This window comes from Microcebus murinus, unplaced genomic scaffold (genome assembly GCF_040939455.1).
Source record: "Microcebus murinus isolate Inina unplaced genomic scaffold, M.murinus_Inina_mat1.0 scaf034_hap2_Mmur4.0, whole genome shotgun sequence".
Lineage (NCBI taxonomy): Eukaryota > Metazoa > Chordata > Mammalia > Primates > Cheirogaleidae > Microcebus > Microcebus murinus.
The window spans coordinates 191,032-210,777 of record NW_027438980.1 but is presented as its reverse complement, the minus strand read 5'-3'; the positions used below and the strand labels follow the sequence as shown (position 1 = coordinate 210,777).

Genomic DNA, 19,746 nt, shown 5'->3' with positions numbered 1-19,746 from the left:
CAGGGGCCGCCCTCCCCGACAACCCCTTTCAGCTGCGCCCCCCACCCTGTGGGTGGGCTGCCGCCTATTCCCCCGGGCCCGGGCTGGGGCACAGCGCATGGGGGAGGGGAGCGAGTGTATGGGGCGTCTCTCTCTCTCTCTTGGGATGTGTCCCATGGGTGGGGTGGCGTGGTTAGTGGGGCGCTGAAGAAATCAGTCCCCTCCATCTCCTACCTCTGGAAAACGCCCAAGCCCTTGGAGAACTGCCGGCAACGCGACCGTGGGGGCCGGGACCCTCCTCTGTGTCCTCCTGTGGCCCAGTCCAAGGGGCCTGGGCCTGGCCGGGGCTGCATTGGACCCCGACCCCCCTGGCGTGTGGACTCGCTAAAAATCGGCGATTAGATATTGGATTCCAGCTTCATTGAGGTCATTTCACTAATGAGTGCACCGGAAAGAGTTTCCTAATCCATCTGTGAGGGTGGCAACTGAAAGAGAATTTTAAAGCTGACAGAATAGGCGAGGAAAGGCATAGGAGATTTCCACACCCAGTAAGGAAGCCTTTCCCGAAATGGAAGAAAGAAACGAGCAAACAGAGACACCGGTAGCCCGCCAGGATCAGAGTCTGCCCCCGAGAGAAAGTACCCTGACCAGGTTCACCCGTGGGTGGGTGGCGAGCTAGCGGCATTCAGAAGAGCGAGGCCCGCAGTCTGTGCAGAAGACACCTGCACTCGGGTGTGTGTGGCGGCACGATTCACAAGCAGCTCCAGATGTTAAGCCAAGGAGAAGCCAGGGAGTTCCCAACGCCCCAGGTGTCCTCAGCCCACGACTGGCTGCTGGGGGAATGCGAAGCCCGGCTCCTTGTCTCAGAGCGGGACAACCAGGAGGTGTGACGTACACCCCGGGGTTCCCAGGAGGATCAGGCTGAAGCTGGGACTTGGCCTCAAAGTGTCCCCTCGCACGGCCACCCCCTTCCCCTTCCTGCTCCTCTACTCCTGGTGCCCCTCCATCCAGGGGCCAGACCTTAAAGAGTCACCCGCAAGAGAATCCTGGTCCCAAAGGAGCCTTCTGGGGGACCCGTGCTGAGAGAGGTTGTGGGCATGGCCCGCTGGGGCTCTGCCCGACCCAGGGCTGAGAGATGCAACCTCCCAGCTCTGGGTCCCTGCAGGGGAAGCGTTGGCAAGCACAGGGCCAGTCCTCCAAAGGCCCAGGTGCAGGGAGCCCAGGCCAAGCAGCCTGTGGAAGAAGCCACCCCGGGAACACGACTGCAGGCCACGGCCCTTCCCACCTCCTCCTCCTCCTCCTCCTCCTGCTCCTCCACCCCCCCCCGACCTCCCACCCCCACCCCCGACATGGCGCAGGGCTCAGAGACACCTCAGACACTTGCTACCCAAAGTGCAAAGGGCATCAGTTGCTCCTCCAAACCCCCCCCCCCCCGCCCAGCAGACCGCGTTGTCCAGCCAGCCCCCGGGCCTCCCTGGGGTGCCCAGCACAAAAGTGCAGACAACCACCGGACCCTCAATCTCAGTTTTCGGATGTTTTTGCCACTCTAAGGACCCGCAGGCCAGCTGGGCCTTCTGGCAGGACAGAGAGCCCCGGAATCCGACGTGGAGAGCTGGGTGTACGTCCCCACGAGGAGGCGGTCCCCACCTCCGCGGCTCTCCCCTTGCGGGGGGGAAAAGCAGCCACGGGGCCTCAGAGAAGACACCAGGCTGGGCGCCCGCCCCACAGTGGGGGCACGTCCCCCGCAGGCCACTTAGCGACGGCCGCCGGCCGGCGGACGGTTGGGTGGCGCGAGACGCTGCGGCCGCCCTGCTACCGGGTTCCTGGGAGGGCGTCCTGGAACCAGCGTCCACACCAAGCCCTTGGAAGGCCCAGGCGACGGAGGAGCCCCGTCAGGCAGGGGCCGAGGACGGTGACGGCCCGGGCGGGGAGGAGCGTGTCAGGCAGGGGCAGAGGACGGTGACAGGTGACAGGCCGGGCGGGAAGGAGTCAGTCAGGCAGGGGCCGAGGAGGAGACGGGGCTGGGTAAGGGTTAGGGTTAGAGTCAGGGCACAAGTCACAATCGCAAAGACCTGGAAGCGACCCGAGTGCCCATCGACCCACGAGTGCGTAAATGAAATGTGGCGCGTGGACACCACGGAGTGCTATTCAGCTAGGAGGAGCAGCGGTGAGAGGGCACCTCTCGTGGTTCTCCTGGCCAGAGCTGGAACCCGTTCCAGTAAGCCAGGTAGCCCAAGAATGGACACACGAGCACCACGTGCTCGCGCTCACCAGCAAATGGGTACGAACCGACGGACACCCAAGTGGACACAGAGGAATCACCTTCATCGGGTGGGTGTCGGGCGGGTGGGGGGAGGGGATGGGCATACACCTCCATTAGGAATGGGGTGGGTGCGCACCGACTGGGGGATGGGCGCACTTGAGGCTCTGACCCGAGGGGGGAGGCTGGGAGAGGGCAACGTACCCGACCTTAACATTGGTACCCCCACAATACGCTGGAACAACATCAGAGGTTAATGAATAAGAACACAGGGGGGAGGGGGGCACGGGCAACACATGTCACCTTAATACTTGGACTCCCATCATCTGCTTGAAAAGAGAGAGAAAAGAAAATGCAATCATAGAGATAAGGGACACTTTTTAAACATAATGAATCCGAAGAGAAAAGTAAAAGGAGGCCTGTGGAGCAGGTCTGGGTGTGACTCCGGATCCCCCAACATCAGGTGCCACCACCAAAGATTCCTACGTGTAGCCCATAGAACCCCAAAAGCAACGGGACGAGTTCTGGTCACATACTCCCTCAAAATGACATCCTGGCCTTCTTCTGGAACTCCCTCCCCTCTCAGACTCTCAAGGTTTCCTCCAGCGTGTCGGTTCCCACAGAGCAGACCTTTGGTCTGAGACCTGACAGTCCAGAAGCCACGCATGCTGCCGCGTGACGGCGGTGTCGCGGCTTGGGACAAGAGGAGGCCCCACGGTGCGGGCTGGGGCGCCAGGCACCGCGGCGGGCGCTGAGGGTGGGGGTGACCCCCGCCCGGGGCCGCCGCCTCGCTCCCAGAGAGGGGACAGAACAAGAGGCAAAACAAAACAAAAAAAAAAAAAAAAAGAAGCCTACGGCACCCGGTATTCCCAGGCGGTCTCCCATCCAAGTACTAACCAGGCCCGACCCTGCTTAGCTTCCGAGACCAGACGAGATCGGGCGCGTTCAGGGTGGTGTGGCCCTAGACGGCGGAGGGCGCCCCTGCCCCGCTCAAGAAGCCGAGCCTCTCTGCGCTTCCCCGCCGCCTCCTCCCGCCCCAGGCCCCGCGCCGGCGCTGACCCGCACCGGGCGGGCCTGTTGAGTTCACCGGCCGGGTCCGGCGGGCTCCGAGGGACGGGGGTGACAGGCGGGGCGGGGCGGGGCGGGCAGGGAGCGGCGGGCCGGGGTGGGGGGCTGTCTCTCTATACACACACACACACACACACACACACACACTCACACTCACTCACTCACACTCACACAAGATGCGCCTCCACGGCTGGACTCGCCAAGGTGGAGACCTTCCAGCCCCCTTCCTCTCCTCGCCTGGCCCACCCCCAGCTCGTGGCCGCCGCCGCCGCCGCCGCCGCCGCCGCCGCCGCCGCCGCCGCCGCCGATTGCGCACGCGCGGGTCGCCCGCCCTTTGACCCCAGGCAGGGGCCGCCCTCCCCGACAACCCCTTTCAGCTGCGCCCCCCACCCTGTGGGTGGGCTGCCGCCTATTCCCCCGGGCCCGGGCTGGGGCACAGCGCATGGGGGAGGGGAGCGAGTGTATGGGGCGTCTCTCTCTCTCTCTTGGGATGTGTCCCATGGGTGGGGTGGCGTGGTTAGTGGGGCGCTGAAGAAATCAGTCCCCTCCATCTCCTACCTCTGGAAAACGCCCAAGCCCTTGGAGAACTGCCGGCAACGCGACCGTGGGGGCCGGGACCCTCCTCTGTGTCCTCCTGTGGCCCAGTCCAAGGGGCCTGGGCCTGGCCGGGGCTGCATTGGACCCCGACCCCCCTGGCGTGTGGACTCGCTAAAAATCGGCGATTAGATATTGGATTCCAGCTTCATTGAGGTCATTTCACTAATGAGTGCACCGGAAAGAGTTTCCTAATCCATCTGTGAGGGTGGCAACTGAAAGAGAATTTTAAAGCTGACAGAATAGGCGAGGAAAGGCATAGGAGATTTCCACACCCAGTAAGGAAGCCTTTCCCGAAATGGAAGAAAGAAACGAGCAAACAGAGACACCGGTAGCCCGCCAGGATCAGAGTCTGCCCCCGAGAGAAAGTACCCTGACCAGGTTCACCCGTGGGTGGGTGGCGAGCTAGCGGCATTCAGAAGAGCGAGGCCCGCAGTCTGTGCAGAAGACACCTGCACTCGGGTGTGTGTGGCGGCACGATTCACAAGCAGCTCCAGATGTTAAGCCAAGGAGAAGCCAGGGAGTTCCCAACGCCCCAGGTGTCCTCAGCCCACGACTGGCTGCTGGGGGAATGCGAAGCCCGGCTCCTTGTCTCAGAGCGGGACAACCAGGAGGTGTGACGTACACCCCGGGGTTCCCAGGAGGATCAGGCTGAAGCTGGGACTTGGCCTCAAAGTGTCCCCTCGCACGGCCACCCCCTTCCCCTTCCTGCTCCTCTACTCCTGGTGCCCCTCCATCCAGGGGCCAGACCTTAAAGAGTCACCCGCAAGAGAATCCTGGTCCCAAAGGAGCCTTCTGGGGGACCCGTGCTGAGAGAGGTTGTGGGCATGGCCCGCTGGGGCTCTGCCCGACCCAGGGCTGAGAGATGCAACCTCCCAGCTCTGGGTCCCTGCAGGGGAAGCGTTGGCAAGCACAGGGCCAGTCCTCCAAAGGCCCAGGTGCAGGGAGCCCAGGCCAAGCAGCCTGTGGAAGAAGCCACCCCGGGAACACGACTGCAGGCCACGGCCCTTCCCACCTCCTCCTCCTCCTCCTCCTCCTGCTCCTCCACCCCCCCCCCGACCTCCCACCCCCACCCCCGACATGGCGCAGGGCTCAGAGACACCTCAGACACTTGCTACCCAAAGTGCAAAGGGCATCAGTTGCTCCTCCAAACCCCCCCCCCGCCCAGCAGACCGCGTTGTCCAGCCAGCCCCCGGGCCTCCCTGGGGTGCCCAGCACAAAAGTGCAGACAACCACCGGACCCTCAATCTCAGTTTTCGGATGTTTTTGCCACTCTAAGGACCCGCAGGCCAGCTGGGCCTTCTGGCAGGACAGAGAGCCCCGGAATCCGACGTGGAGAGCTGGGTGTACGTCCCCACGAGGAGGCGGTCCCCACCTCCGCGGCTCTCCCCTTGCGGGGGGGAAAAGCAGCCACGGGGCCTCAGAGAAGACACCAGGCTGGGCGCCCGCCCCACAGTGGGGGCACGTCCCCCGCAGGCCACTTAGCGACGGCCGCCGGCCGGCGGACGGTTGGGTGGCGCGAGACGCTGCGGCCGCCCTGCTACCGGGTTCCTGGGAGGGCGTCCTGGAACCAGCGTCCACACCAAGCCCTTGGAAGGCCCAGGCGACGGAGGAGCCCCGTCAGGCAGGGGCCGAGGACGGTGACGGCCCGGGCGGGGAGGAGCGTGTCAGGCAGGGGCAGAGGATGGTGACAGGTGACAGGCCGGGCGGGAAGGAGTCAGTCAGGCAGGGGCCGAGGAGGAGACGGGGCTGGGTAAGGGTTAGGGTTAGAGTCAGGGCACAAGTCACAATCGCAAAGACCTGGAAGCGACCCGAGTGCCCATCGACCCACGAGTGCGTAAATGAAATGTGGCGCGTGGACACCACGGAGTGCTATTCAGCTAGGAGGAGCAGCGGTGAGAGGGCACCTCTCGTGGTTCTCCTGGCCAGAGCTGGAACCCGTTCCAGTAAGCCAGGTAGCCCAAGAATGGACACACGAGCACCACGTGCTCGCGCTCACCAGCAAATGGGTACGAACCGACGGACACCCAAGTGGACACAGAGGAATCACCTTCATCGGGTGGGTGTCGGGCGGGTGGGGGGAGGGGATGGGCATACACCTCCATTAGGAATGGGGTGGGTGCGCACCGACTGGGGGATGGGCGCACTTGAGGCTCTGACCCGAGGGGGGAGGCTGGGAGAGGGCAACGTACCCGACCTTAACATTGGTACCCCCACAATACGCTGGAACAACATCAGAGGTTAATGAATAAGAACACAGGGGGGAGGGGGGCACGGGCAACACATGTCACCTTAATACTTGGACTCCCATCATCTGCTTGAAAAGAGAGAGAAAAGAAAATGCAATCATAGAGATAAGAGACACTTTTTAAACATAATGAATCCGAAGAGAAAAGTAAAAGGAGGCCTGTGGAGCAGGTCTGGGTGTGACTCCGGATCCCCCAACATCAGGTGCCACCACCAAAGATTCCTACGTGTAGCCCATAGAACCCCAAAAGCAACGGGACGAGTTCTGGTCACATACTCCCTCAAAATGACATCCTGGCCTTCTTCTGGAACTCCCTCCCCTCTCAGACTCTCAAGGTTTCCTCCAGCGTGTCGGTTCCCACAGAGCAGACCTTTGGTCTGAGACCTGACAGTCCAGAAGCCACGCATGCTGCCGCGTGACGGCGGTGTCGCGGCTTGGGACAAGAGGAGGCCCCACGGTGCGGGCTGGGGCGCCAGGCACCGCGGCGGGCGCTGAGGGTGGGGGTGACCCCCGCCCGGGGCCGCCGCCTCGCTCCCAGAGAGGGGACAGAACAAGAGGCAAAACAAAAAAAAAAAAAAAAAAAAAAGAAGCCTACGGCACCCGGTATTCCCAGGCGGTCTCCCATCCAAGTACTAACCAGGCCCGACCCTGCTTAGCTTCCGAGACCAGACGAGATCGGGCGCGTTCAGGGTGGTGTGGCCCTAGACGGCGGAGGGCGCCCCTGCCCCGCTCAAGAAGCCGAGCCTCTCTGCGCTTCCCCGCCGCCTCCTCCCGCCCCAGGCCCCGCGCCGGCGCTGACCCGCACCGGGCGGGCCTGTTGAGTTCACCGGCCGGGTCCGGCGGGCTCCGAGGGACGGGGGTGACAGGCGGGGCGGGGCGGGGCGGGCAGGGAGCGGCGGGCCGGGGTGGGGGGCTGTCTCTCTATACACACACACACACACACACACACACACACTCACACTCACTCACTCACACTCACACAAGATGCGCCTCCACGGCTGGACTCGCCAAGGTGGAGACCTTCCAGCCCCCTTCCTCTCCTCGCCTGGCCCACCCCCAGCTCGTGGCCGCCCCCGCCGCCGCCGCCGCCGCCGCCGCCGCCGCCGCCGCCGCCGATTGCGCACGCGCGGGTCGCCCGCCCTTTGACCCCAGGCAGGGGCCGCCCTCCCCGACAACCCCTTTCAGCTGCGCCCCCCACCCTGTGGGTGGGCTGCCGCCTATTCCCCCGGGCCCGGGCTGGGGCACAGCGCATGGGGGAGGGGAGCGAGTGTATGGGGCGTCTCTCTCTCTCTCTTGGGATGTGTCCCATGGGTGGGGTGGCGTGGTTAGTGGGGCGCTGAAGAAATCAGTCCCCTCCATCTCCTACCTCTGGAAAACGCCCAAGCCCTTGGAGAACTGCCGGCAACGCGACCGTGGGGGCCGGGACCCTCCTCTGTGTCCTCCTGTGGCCCAGTCCAAGGGGCCTGGGCCTGGCCGGGGCTGCATTGGACCCCGACCCCCCTGGCGTGTGGACTCGCTAAAAATCGGCGATTAGATATTGGATTCCAGCTTCATTGAGGTCATTTCACTAATGAGTGCACCGGAAAGAGTTTCCTAATCCATCTGTGAGGGTGGCAACTGAAAGAGAATTTTAAAGCTGACAGAATAGGCGAGGAAAGGCATAGGAGATTTCCACACCCAGTAAGGAAGCCTTTCCCGAAATGGAAGAAAGAAACGAGCAAACAGAGACACCGGTAGCCCGCCAGGATCAGAGTCTGCCCCCGAGAGAAAGTACCCTGACCAGGTTCACCCGTGGGTGGGTGGCGAGCTAGCGGCATTCAGAAGAGCGAGGCCCGCAGTCTGTGCAGAAGACACCTGCACTCGGGTGTGTGTGGCGGCACGATTCACAAGCAGCTCCAGATGTTAAGCCAAGGAGAAGCCAGGGAGTTCCCAACGCCCCAGGTGTCCTCAGCCCACGACTGGCTGCTGGGGGAATGCGAAGCCCGGCTCCTTGTCTCAGAGCGGGACAACCAGGAGGTGTGACGTACACCCCGGGGTTCCCAGGAGGATCAGGCTGAAGCTGGGACTTGGCCTCAAAGTGTCCCCTCGCACGGCCACCCCCTTCCCCTTCCTGCTCCTCTACTCCTGGTGCCCCTCCATCCAGGGGCCAGACCTTAAAGAGTCACCCGCAAGAGAATCCTGGTCCCAAAGGAGCCTTCTGGGGGACCCGTGCTGAGAGAGGTTGTGGGCATGGCCCGCTGGGGCTCTGCCCGACCCAGGGCTGAGAGATGCAACCTCCCAGCTCTGGGTCCCTGCAGGGGAAGCGTTGGCAAGCACAGGGCCAGTCCTCCAAAGGCCCAGGTGCAGGGAGCCCAGGCCAAGCAGCCTGTGGAAGAAGCCACCCCGGGAACACGACTGCAGGCCACGGCCCTTCCCACCTCCTCCTCCTCCTCCTCCTCCTGCTCCTCCACCCCCCCCCGACCTCCCACCCCCACCCCCGACATGGCGCAGGGCTCAGAGACACCTCAGACACTTGCTACCCAAAGTGCAAAGGGCATCAGTTGCTCCTCCAAACCCCCCCCCCCGCCCAGCAGACCGCGTTGTCCAGCCAGCCCCCGGGCCTCCCTGGGGTGCCCAGCACAAAAGTGCAGACAACCACCGGACCCTCAATCTCAGTTTTCGGATGTTTTTGCCACTCTAAGGACCCGCAGGCCAGCTGGGCCTTCTGGCAGGACAGAGAGCCCCGGAATCCGACGTGGAGAGCTGGGTGTACGTCCCCACGAGGAGGCGGTCCCCACCTCCGCGGCTCTCCCCTTGCGGGGGGGAAAAGCAGCCACGGGGCCTCAGAGAAGACACCAGGCTGGGCGCCCGCCCCACAGTGGGGGCACGTCCCCCGCAGGCCACTTAGCGACGGCCGCCGGCCGGCGGACGGTTGGGTGGCGCGAGACGCTGCGGCCGCCCTGCTACCGGGTTCCTGGGAGGGCGTCCTGGAACCAGCGTCCACACCAAGCCCTTGGAAGGCCCAGGCGACGGAGGAGCCCCGTCAGGCAGGGGCCGAGGACGGTGACGGCCCGGGCGGGGAGGAGCGTGTCAGGCAGGGGCAGAGGACGGTGACAGGTGACAGGCCGGGCGGGAAGGAGTCAGTCAGGCAGGGGCCGAGGAGGAGACGGGGCTGGGTAAGGGTTAGGGTTAGAGTCAGGGCACAAGTCACAATCGCAAAGACCTGGAAGCGACCCGAGTGCCCATCGACCCACGAGTGCGTAAATGAAATGTGGCGCGTGGACACCACGGAGTGCTATTCAGCTAGGAGGAGCAGCGGTGAGAGGGCACCTCTCGTGGTTCTCCTGGCCAGAGCTGGAACCCGTTCCAGTAAGCCAGGTAGCCCAAGAATGGACACACGAGCACCACGTGCTCGCGCTCACCAGCAAATGGGTACGAACCGACGGACACCCAAGTGGACACAGAGGAATCACCTTCATCGGGTGGGTGTCGGGCGGGTGGGGGGAGGGGATGGGCATACACCTCCATTAGGAATGGGGTGGGTGCGCACCGACTGGGGGATGGGCGCACTTGAGGCTCTGACCCGAGGGGGGAGGCTGGGAGAGGGCAACGTACCCGACCTTAACATTGGTACCCCCACAATACGCTGGAACAACATCAGAGGTTAATGAATAAGAACACAGGGGGGAGGGGGGCACGGGCAACACATGTCACCTTAATACTTGGACTCCCATCATCTGCTTGAAAAGAGAGAGAAAAGAAAATGCAATCATAGAGATAAGGGACACTTTTTAAACATAATGAATCCGAAGAGAAAAGTAAAAGGAGGCCTGTGGAGCAGGTCTGGGTGTGACTCCGGATCCCCCAACATCAGGTGCCACCACCAAAGATTCCTACGTGTAGCCCATAGAACCCCAAAAGCAACGGGACGAGTTCTGGTCACATACTCCCTCAAAATGACATCCTGGCCTTCTTCTGGAACTCCCTCCCCTCTCAGACTCTCAAGGTTTCCTCCAGCGTGTCGGTTCCCACAGAGCAGACCTTTGGTCTGAGACCTGACAGTCCAGAAGCCACGCATGCTGCCGCGTGACGGCGGTGTCGCGGCTTGGGACAAGAGGAGGCCCCACGGTGCGGGCTGGGGCGCCAGGCACCGCGGCGGGCGCTGAGGGTGGGGGTGACCCCCGCCCGGGGCCGCCGCCTCGCTCCCAGAGAGGGGACAGAACAAGAGGCAAAACAAAAAAAAAAAAAAAAAAAAAAGAAGCCTACGGCACCCGGTATTCCCAGGCGGTCTCCCATCCAAGTACTAACCAGGCCCGACCCTGCTTAGCTTCCGAGACCAGACGAGATCGGGCGCGTTCAGGGTGGTGTGGCCCTAGACGGCGGAGGGCGCCCCTGCCCCGCTCGAGAAGCCGAGCCTCTCTGCGCTTCCCCGCCGCCTCCTCCCGCCCCAGGCCCCGCGCCGGCGCTGACCCGCACCGGGCGGGCCTGTTGAGTTCACCGGCCGGGTCCGGCGGGCTCCGAGGGACGGGGGTGACAGGCGGGGCGGGGCGGGGCGGGCAGGGAGCGGCGGGCCGGGGTGGGGGGCTGTCTCTCTATACACACACACACACACACACACACACACACTCACACTCACTCACTCACACTCACACAAGATGCGCCTCCACGGCTGGACTCGCCAAGGTGGAGACCTTCCAGCCCCCTTCCTCTCCTCGCCTGGCCCACCCCCAGCTCGTGGCCGCCCCCGCCGCCGCCGCCGCCGCCGCCGCCGCCGCCGCCGCCGATTGCGCACGCGCGGGTCGCCCGCCCTTTGACCCCAGGCAGGGGCCGCCCTCCCCGACAACCCCTTTCAGCTGCGCCCCCCACCCTGTGGGTGGGCTGCCGCCTATTCCCCCGGGCCCGGGCTGGGGCACAGCGCATGGGGGAGGGGAGCGAGTGTATGGGGCGTCTCTCTCTCTCTCTTGGGATGTGTCCCATGGGTGGGGTGGCGTGGTTAGTGGGGCGCTGAAGAAATCAGTCCCCTCCATCTCCTACCTCTGGAAAACGCCCAAGCCCTTGGAGAACTGCCGGCAACGCGACCGTGGGGGCCGGGACCCTCCTCTGTGTCCTCCTGTGGCCCAGTCCAAGGGGCCTGGGCCTGGCCGGGGCTGCATTGGACCCCGACCCCCCTGGCGTGTGGACTCGCTAAAAATCGGCGATTAGATATTGGATTCCAGCTTCATTGAGGTCATTTCACTAATGAGTGCACCGGAAAGAGTTTCCTAATCCATCTGTGAGGGTGGCAACTGAAAGAGAATTTTAAAGCTGACAGAATAGGCGAGGAAAGGCATAGGAGATTTCCACACCCAGTAAGGAAGCCTTTCCCGAAATGGAAGAAAGAAACGAGCAAACAGAGACACCGGTAGCCCGCCAGGATCAGAGTCTGCCCCCGAGAGAAAGTACCCTGACCAGGTTCACCCGTGGGTGGGTGGCGAGCTAGCGGCATTCAGAAGAGCGAGGCCCGCAGTCTGTGCAGAAGACACCTGCACTCGGGTGTGTGTGGCGGCACGATTCACAAGCAGCTCCAGATGTTAAGCCAAGGAGAAGCCAGGGAGTTCCCAACGCCCCAGGTGTCCTCAGCCCACGACTGGCTGCTGGGGGAATGCGAAGCCCGGCTCCTTGTCTCAGAGCGGGACAACCAGGAGGTGTGACGTACACCCCGGGGTTCCCAGGAGGATCAGGCTGAAGCTGGGACTTGGCCTCAAAGTGTCCCCTCGCACGGCCACCCCCTTCCCCTTCCTGCTCCTCTACTCCTGGTGCCCCTCCATCCAGGGGCCAGACCTTAAAGAGTCACCCGCAAGAGAATCCTGGTCCCAAAGGAGCCTTCTGGGGGACCCGTGCTGAGAGAGGTTGTGGGCATGGCCCGCTGGGGCTCTGCCCGACCCAGGGCTGAGAGATGCAACCTCCCAGCTCTGGGTCCCTGCAGGGGAAGCGTTGGCAAGCACAGGGCCAGTCCTCCAAAGGCCCAGGTGCAGGGAGCCCAGGCCAAGCAGCCTGTGGAAGAAGCCACCCCGGGAACACGACTGCAGGCCACGGCCCTTCCCACCTCCTCCTCCTCCTCCTCCTCCTGCTCCTCCACCCCCCCCCCGACCTCCCACCCCCACCCCCGACATGGCGCAGGGCTCAGAGACACCTCAGACACTTGCTACCCAAAGTGCAAAGGGCATCAGTTGCTCCTCCAAACCCCCCCCCCGCCCAGCAGACCGCGTTGTCCAGCCAGCCCCCGGGCCTCCCTGGGGTGCCCAGCACAAAAGTGCAGACAACCACCGGACCCTCAATCTCAGTTTTCGGATGTTTTTGCCACTCTAAGGACCCGCAGGCCAGCTGGGCCTTCTGGCAGGACAGAGAGCCCCGGAATCCGACGTGGAGAGCTGGGTGTACGTCCCCACGAGGAGGCGGTCCCCACCTCCGCGGCTCTCCCCTTGCGGGGGGGAAAAGCAGCCACGGGGCCTCAGAGAAGACACCAGGCTGGGCGCCCGCCCCACAGTGGGGGCACGTCCCCCGCAGGCCACTTAGCGACGGCCGCCGGCCGGCGGACGGTTGGGTGGCGCGAGACGCTGCGGCCGCCCTGCTACCGGGTTCCTGGGAGGGCGTCCTGGAACCAGCGTCCACACCAAGCCCTTGGAAGGCCCAGGCGACGGAGGAGCCCCGTCAGGCAGGGGCCGAGGACGGTGACGGCCCGGGCGGGGAGGAGCGTGTCAGGCAGGGGCAGAGGATGGTGACAGGTGACAGGCCGGGCGGGAAGGAGTCAGTCAGGCAGGGGCCGAGGAGGAGACGGGGCTGGGTAAGGGTTAGGGTTAGAGTCAGGGCACAAGTCACAATCGCAAAGACCTGGAAGCGACCCGAGTGCCCATCGACCCACGAGTGCGTAAATGAAATGTGGCGCGTGGACACCACGGAGTGCTATTCAGCTAGGAGGAGCAGCGGTGAGAGGGCACCTCTCGTGGTTCTCCTGGCCAGAGCTGGAACCCGTTCCAGTAAGCCAGGTAGCCCAAGAATGGACACACGAGCACCACGTGCTCGCGCTCACCAGCAAATGGGTACGAACCGACGGACACCCAAGTGGACACAGAGGAATCACCTTCATCGGGTGGGTGTCGGGCGGGTGGGGGGAGGGGATGGGCATACACCTCCATTAGGAATGGGGTGGGTGCGCACCGACTGGGGGATGGGCGCACTTGAGGCTCTGACCCGAGGGGGGAGGCTGGGAGAGGGCAACGTACCCGACCTTAACATTGGTACCCCCACAATACGCTGGAACAACATCAGAGGTTAATGAATAAGAACACAGGGGGGAGGGGGGCACGGGCAACACATGTCACCTTAATACTTGGACTCCCATCATCTGCTTGAAAAGAGAGAGAAAAGAAAATGCAATCATAGAGATAAGAGACACTTTTTAAACATAATGAATCCGAAGAGAAAAGTAAAAGGAGGCCTGTGGAGCAGGTCTGGGTGTGACTCCGGATCCCCCAACATCAGGTGCCACCACCAAAGATTCCTACGTGTAGCCCATAGAACCCCAAAAGCAACGGGACGAGTTCTGGTCACATACTCCCTCAAAATGACATCCTGGCCTTCTTCTGGAACTCCCTCCCCTCTCAGACTCTCAAGGTTTCCTCCAGCGTGTCGGTTCCCACAGAGCAGACCTTTGGTCTGAGACCTGACAGTCCAGAAGCCACGCATGCTGCCGCGTGACGGCGGTGTCGCGGCTTGGGACAAGAGGAGGCCCCACGGTGCGGGCTGGGGCGCCAGGCACCGCGGCGGGCGCTGAGGGTGGGGGTGACCCCCGCCCGGGGCCGCCGCCTCGCTCCCAGAGAGGGGACAGAACAAGAGGCAAAACAAAAAAAAAAAAAAAAAAAAAAGAAGCCTACGGCACCCGGTATTCCCAGGCGGTCTCCCATCCAAGTACTAACCAGGCCCGACCCTGCTTAGCTTCCGAGACCAGACGAGATCGGGCGCGTTCAGGGTGGTGTGGCCCTAGACGGCGGAGGGCGCCCCTGCCCCGCTCAAGAAGCCGAGCCTCTCTGCGCTTCCCCGCCGCCTCCTCCCGCCCCAGGCCCCGCGCCGGCGCTGACCCGCACCGGGCGGGCCTGTTGAGTTCACCGGCCGGGTCCGGCGGGCTCCGAGGGACGGGGGTGACAGGCGGGGCGGGGCGGGGCGGGCAGGGAGCGGCGGGCCGGGGTGGGGGGCTGTCTCTCTATACACACACACACACACACACACACACACACACTCACACTCACTCACTCACACTCACACAAGATGCGCCTCCACGGCTGGACTCGCCAAGGTGGAGACCTTCCAGCCCCCTTCCTCTCCTCGCCTGGCCCACCCCCAGCTCGTGGCCGCCCCCGCCGCCGCCGCCGCCGCCGCCGCCGCCGCCGCCGCCGCCGCCGCCGCCGCCGCCGATTGCGCACGCGCGGGTCGCCCGCCCTTTGACCCCAGGCAGGGGCCGCCCTCCCCGACAACCCCTTTCAGCTGCGCCCCCCACCCTGTGGGTGGGCTGCCGCCTATTCCCCCGGGCCCGGGCTGGGGCACAGCGCATGGGGGAGGGGAGCGAGTGTATGGGGCGTCTCTCTCTCTCTCTTGGGATGTGTCCCATGGGTGGGGTGGCGTGGTTAGTGGGGCGCTGAAGAAATCAGTCCCCTCCATCTCCTACCTCTGGAAAACGCCCAAGCCCTTGGAGAACTGCCGGCAACGCGACCGTGGGGGCCGGGACCCTCCTCTGTGTCCTCCTGTGGCCCAGTCCAAGGGGCCTGGGCCTGGCCGGGGCTGCATTGGACCCCGACCCCCCTGGCGTGTGGACTCGCTAAAAATCGGCGATTAGATATTGGATTCCAGCTTCATTGAGGTCATTTCACTAATGAGTGCACCGGAAAGAGTTTCCTAATCCATCTGTGAGGGTGGCAACTGAAAGAGAATTTTAAAGCTGACAGAATAGGCGAGGAAAGGCATAGGAGATTTCCACACCCAGTAAGGAAGCCTTTCCCGAAATGGAAGAAAGAAACGAGCAAACAGAGACACCGGTAGCCCGCCAGGATCAGAGTCTGCCCCCGAGAGAAAGTACCCTGACCAGGTTCACCCGTGGGTGGGTGGCGAGCTAGCGGCATTCAGAAGAGCGAGGCCCGCAGTCTGTGCAGAAGACACCTGCACTCGGGTGTGTGTGGCGGCACGATTCACAAGCAGCTCCAGATGTTAAGCCAAGGAGAAGCCAGGGAGTTCCCAACGCCCCAGGTGTCCTCAGCCCACGACTGGCTGCTGGGGGAATGCGAAGCCCGGCTCCTTGTCTCAGAGCGGGACAACCAGGAGGTGTGACGTACACCCCGGGGTTCCCAGGAGGATCAGGCTGAAGCTGGGACTTGGCCTCAAAGTGTCCCCTCGCACGGCCACCCCCTTCCCCTTCCTGCTCCTCTACTCCTGGTGCCCCTCCATCCAGGGGCCAGACCTTAAAGAGTCACCCGCAAGAGAATCCTGGTCCCAAAGGAGCCTTCTGGGGGACCCGTGCTGAGAGAGGTTGTGGGCATGGCCCGCTGGGGCTCTGCCCGACCCAGGGCTGAGAGATGCAACCTCCCAGCTCTGGGTCCCTGCAGGGGAAGCGTTGGCAAGCACAGGGCCAGTCCTCCAAAGGCCCAGGTGCAGGGAGCCCAGGCCAAGCAGCCTGTGGAAGAAGCCACCCCGGGAACACGACTGCAGGCCACGGCCCTTCCCACCTCCTCCTCCTCCTCCTCCTCCTGCTCCTCCACCCCCCCCCCCCGACCTCCCACCCCCACCCCCGACATGGCGCAGGGCTCAGAGACACCTCAGACACTTGCTACCCAAAGTGCAAAGGGCATCAGTTGCTCCTCCAAACCCCCCCCCCGCCCAGCAGACCGCGTTGTCCAGCCAGCCCCCGGGCCTCCCTGGGGTGCCCAGCACAAAAGTGCAGACAACCACCGGACCCTCAATCTCAGTTTTCGGATGTTTTTGCCACTCTAAGGACCCGCAGGCCAGCTGGGCCTTCTGGCAGGACAGAGAGCCCCGGAATCCGACGTGGAGAGCTGGGTGTACGTCCCCACGAGGAGGCGGTCCCCACCTCCGCGGCTCTCCCCTTGCGGGGGGGAAAAGCAGCCACGGGGCCTCAGAGAAGACACCAGGCTGGGCGCCCGCCCCACAGTGGGGGCACGTCCCCCGCAGGCCACTTAGCGACGGCCGCCGGCCGGCGGACGGTTGGGTGGCGCGAGACGCTGCGGCCGCCCTGCTACCGGGTTCCTGGGAGGGCGTCCTGGAACCAGCGTCCACACCAAGCCCTTGGAAGGCCCAGGCGACGGAGGAGCCCCATCAGGCAGGGGCCGAGGACGGTGACGGCCCGGGCGGGGAGGAGCGTGTCAGGCAGGGGCAGAGGACGGTGACAGGTGACAGGCCGGGCGGGAAGGAGTCAGTCAGGCAGGGGCCGAGGAGGAGACGGGGCTGGGTAAGGGTTAGGGTTAGAGTCAGGGCACAAGTCACAATCGCAAAGACCTGGAAGCGACCCGAGTGCCCATCGACCCACGAGTGCGTAAATGAAATGTGGCGCGTGGACACCACGGAGTGCTATTCAGCTAGGAGGAGCAGCGGTGAGAGGGCACCTCTCGTGGTTCTCCTGGCCAGAGCTGGAACCCGTTCCAGTAAGCCAGGTAGCCCAAGAATGGACACACGAGCACCACGTGCTCGCGCTCACCAGCAAATGGGTACGAACCGACGGACACCCAAGTGGACACAGAGGAATCACCTTCATCGGGTGGGTGTCGGGCGGGTGGGGGGAGGGGATGGGCATACACCTCCATTAGGAATGGGGTGGGTGCGCACCGACTGGGGGATGGGCGCACTTGAGGCTCTGACCCGAGGGGGGAGGCTGGGAGAGGGCAACGTACCCGACCTTAACATTGGTACCCCCACAATACGCTGGAACAACATCAGAGGTTAATGAATAAGAACACAGGGGGGAGGGGGGCACGGGCAACACATGTCACCTTAATACTTGGACTCCCATCATCTGCTTGAAAAGAGAGAGAAAAGAAAATGCAATCATAGAGATAAGGGACACTTTTTAAACATAATGAATCCGAAGAGAAAAGTAAAAGGAGGCCTGTGGAGCAGGTCTGGGTGTGACTCCGGATCCCCCAACATCAGGTGCCACCACCAAAGATTCCTACGTGTAGCCCATAGAACCCCAAAAGCAACGGGACGAGTTCTGGTCACATACTCCCTCAAAATGACATCCTGGCCTTCTTCTGGAACTCCCTCCCCTCTCAGACTCTCAAGGTTTCCTCCAGCGTGTCGGTTCCCACAGAGCAGACCTTTGGTCTGAGACCTGACAGTCCAGAAGCCACGCATGCTGCCGCGTGACGGCGGTGTCGCGGCTTGGGACAAGAGGAGGCCCCACGGTGCGGGCTGGGGCGCCAGGCACCGCGGCGGGCGCTGAGGGTGGGGGTGACCCCCGCCCGGGGCCGCCGCCTCGCTCCCAGAGAGGGGACAGAACAAGAGGCAAAACAAAAAAAAAAAAAAAAAAAAAAGAAGCCTACGGCACCCGGTATTCCCAGGCGGTCTCCCATCCAAGTACTAACCAGGCCCGACCCTGCTTAGCTTCCGAGACCAGACGAGATCGGGCGCGTTCAGGGTGGTGTGGCCCTAGACGGCGGAGGGCGCCCCTGCCCCGCTCAAGAAGCCGAGCCTCTCTGCGCTTCCCCGCCGCCTCCTCCCGCCCCAGGCCCCGCGCCGGCGCTGACCCGCACCGGGCGGGCCTGTTGAGTTCACCGGCCGGGTCCGGCGGGCTCCGAGGGACGGGGGTGACAGGCGGGGCGGGGCGGGGCGGGCAGGGAGCGGCGGGCCGGGGTGGGGGGCTGTCTCTCTATACACATACACACACACACACACACACACACACACACTCACACTCACTCACTCACACTCACACAAGATGCGCCTCCACGGCTGGACTCGCCAAGGTGGAGACCTTCCAGCCCCCTTCCTCTCCTCGCCTGGCCCACCCCCAGCTCGTGGCCGCCCCCGCCGCCGCCGCCGCCGCCGCCGCCGCCGCCGCCGCCGCCGCCGCCGCCGCCGCCGCCGCCGATTGCGCACGCGCGGGTCGCCCGCCCTTTGACCCCAGGCAGGGGCCGCCCTCCCCGACAACCCCTTTCAGCTGCGCCCCCCACCCTGTGGGTGGGCTGCCGCCTATTCCCCCGGGCCCGGGCTGGGGCACAGCGCATGGGGGAGGGGAGCGAGTGTATGGGGCGTCTCTCTCTCTCTCTTGGGATGTGTCCCATGGGTGGGGTGGCGTGGTTAGTGGGGCGCTGAAGAAATCAGTCCCCTCCATCTCCTACCTCTGGAAAACGCCCAAGCCCTTGGAGAACTGCCGGCAACGCGACCGTGGGGGCCGGGACCCTCCTCTGTGTCCTCCTGTGGCCCAGTCCAAGGGGCCTGGGCCTGGCCGGGGCTGCATTGGACCCCGACCCCCCTGGCGTGTGGACTCGCTAAAAATCGGCGATTAGATATTGGATTCCAGCTTCATTGAGGTCATTTCACTAATGAGTGCACCGGAAAGAGTTTCCTAATCCATCTGTGAGGGTGGCAACTGAAAGAGAATTTTAAAGCTGACAGAATAGGCGAGGAAAGGCATAGGAGATTTCCACACCCAGTAAGGAAGCCTTTCCCGAAATGGAAGAAAGAAACGAGCAAACAGAGACACCGGTAGCCCGCCAGGATCAGAGTCTGCCCCCGAGAGAAAGTACCCTGACCAGGTTCACCCGTGGGTGGGTGGCGAGCTAGCGGCATTCAGAAGAGCGAGGCCCGCAGTCTGTGCAGAAGACACCTGCACTCGGGTGTGTGTGGCGGCACGATTCACAAGCAGCTCCAGATGTTAAGCCAAGGAGAAGCCAGGGAGTTCCCAACGCCCCAGGTGTCCTCAGCCCACGACTGGCTGCTGGGGGAATGCGAAGCCCGGCTCCTTGTCTCAGAGCGGGACAACCAGGAGGTGTGACGTACACCCCGGGGTTCCCAGGAGGATCAGGCTGAAGCTGGGACTTGGCCTCAAAGTGTCCCCTCGCACGGCCACCCCCTTCCCCTTCCTGCTCCTCTACTCCTGGTGCCCCTCCATCCAGGGGCCAGACCTTAAAGAGTCACCCGCAAGAGAATCCTGGTCCCAAAGGAGCCTTCTGGGGGACCCGTGCTGAGAGAGGTTGTGGGCATGGCCCGCTGGGGCTCTGCCCGACCCAGGGCTGAGAGATGCAACCTCCCAGCTCTGGGTCCCTGCAGGGGAAGCGTTGGCAAGCACAGGGCCAGTCCTCCAAAGGCCCAGGTGCAGGGAGCCCAGGCCAAGCAGCCTGTGGAAGAAGCCACCCCGGGAACACGACTGCAGGCCACGGCCCTTCCCACCTCCTCCTCCTCCTCCTCCTCCTGCTCCTCCACCCCCCCCCCCGACCTCCCACCCCCACCCCCGACATGGCGCAGGGCTCAGAGACACCTCAGACACTTGCTACCCAAAGTGCAAAGGGCATCAGTTGCTCCTCCAAACCCCCCCCCCCCGCCCAGCAGACCGCGTTGTCCAGCCAGCCCCCGGGCC

General features: G+C 63.9%; 5 non-coding genes across 5 annotated transcripts; all 5 read right to left on the bottom strand.

Moving 5' to 3' along the window:
- Positions 1–3,087: 3,087 nt before the first annotated feature.
- Positions 3,088–3,206, bottom strand: LOC142868534 (5S ribosomal RNA). Its single transcript, XR_012917480.1, has one exon. It is a non-coding gene; the product is annotated as a 5S ribosomal RNA (ribosomal RNA).
- A 3,531-nt stretch (positions 3,207–6,737) lies between these two features.
- LOC142868533 (5S ribosomal RNA) lies at positions 6,738–6,856 on the bottom strand. Its single transcript, XR_012917479.1, has one exon. It is a non-coding gene; the product is annotated as a 5S ribosomal RNA (ribosomal RNA).
- Positions 6,857–10,387: 3,531 nt separating this feature from the next.
- LOC142868531 (5S ribosomal RNA) lies at positions 10,388–10,506 on the bottom strand. Its single transcript, XR_012917477.1, has one exon. It is a non-coding gene; the product is annotated as a 5S ribosomal RNA (ribosomal RNA).
- A 3,528-nt stretch (positions 10,507–14,034) lies between these two features.
- LOC142868530 (5S ribosomal RNA) lies at positions 14,035–14,153 on the bottom strand. The gene has a single exon (XR_012917476.1). It is a non-coding gene; the product is annotated as a 5S ribosomal RNA (ribosomal RNA).
- A 3,550-nt stretch (positions 14,154–17,703) lies between these two features.
- Positions 17,704–17,822, bottom strand: LOC142868529 (5S ribosomal RNA). The gene has a single exon (XR_012917475.1). It is a non-coding gene; the product is annotated as a 5S ribosomal RNA (ribosomal RNA).
- Positions 17,823–19,746: the final 1,924 nt, after the last annotated feature.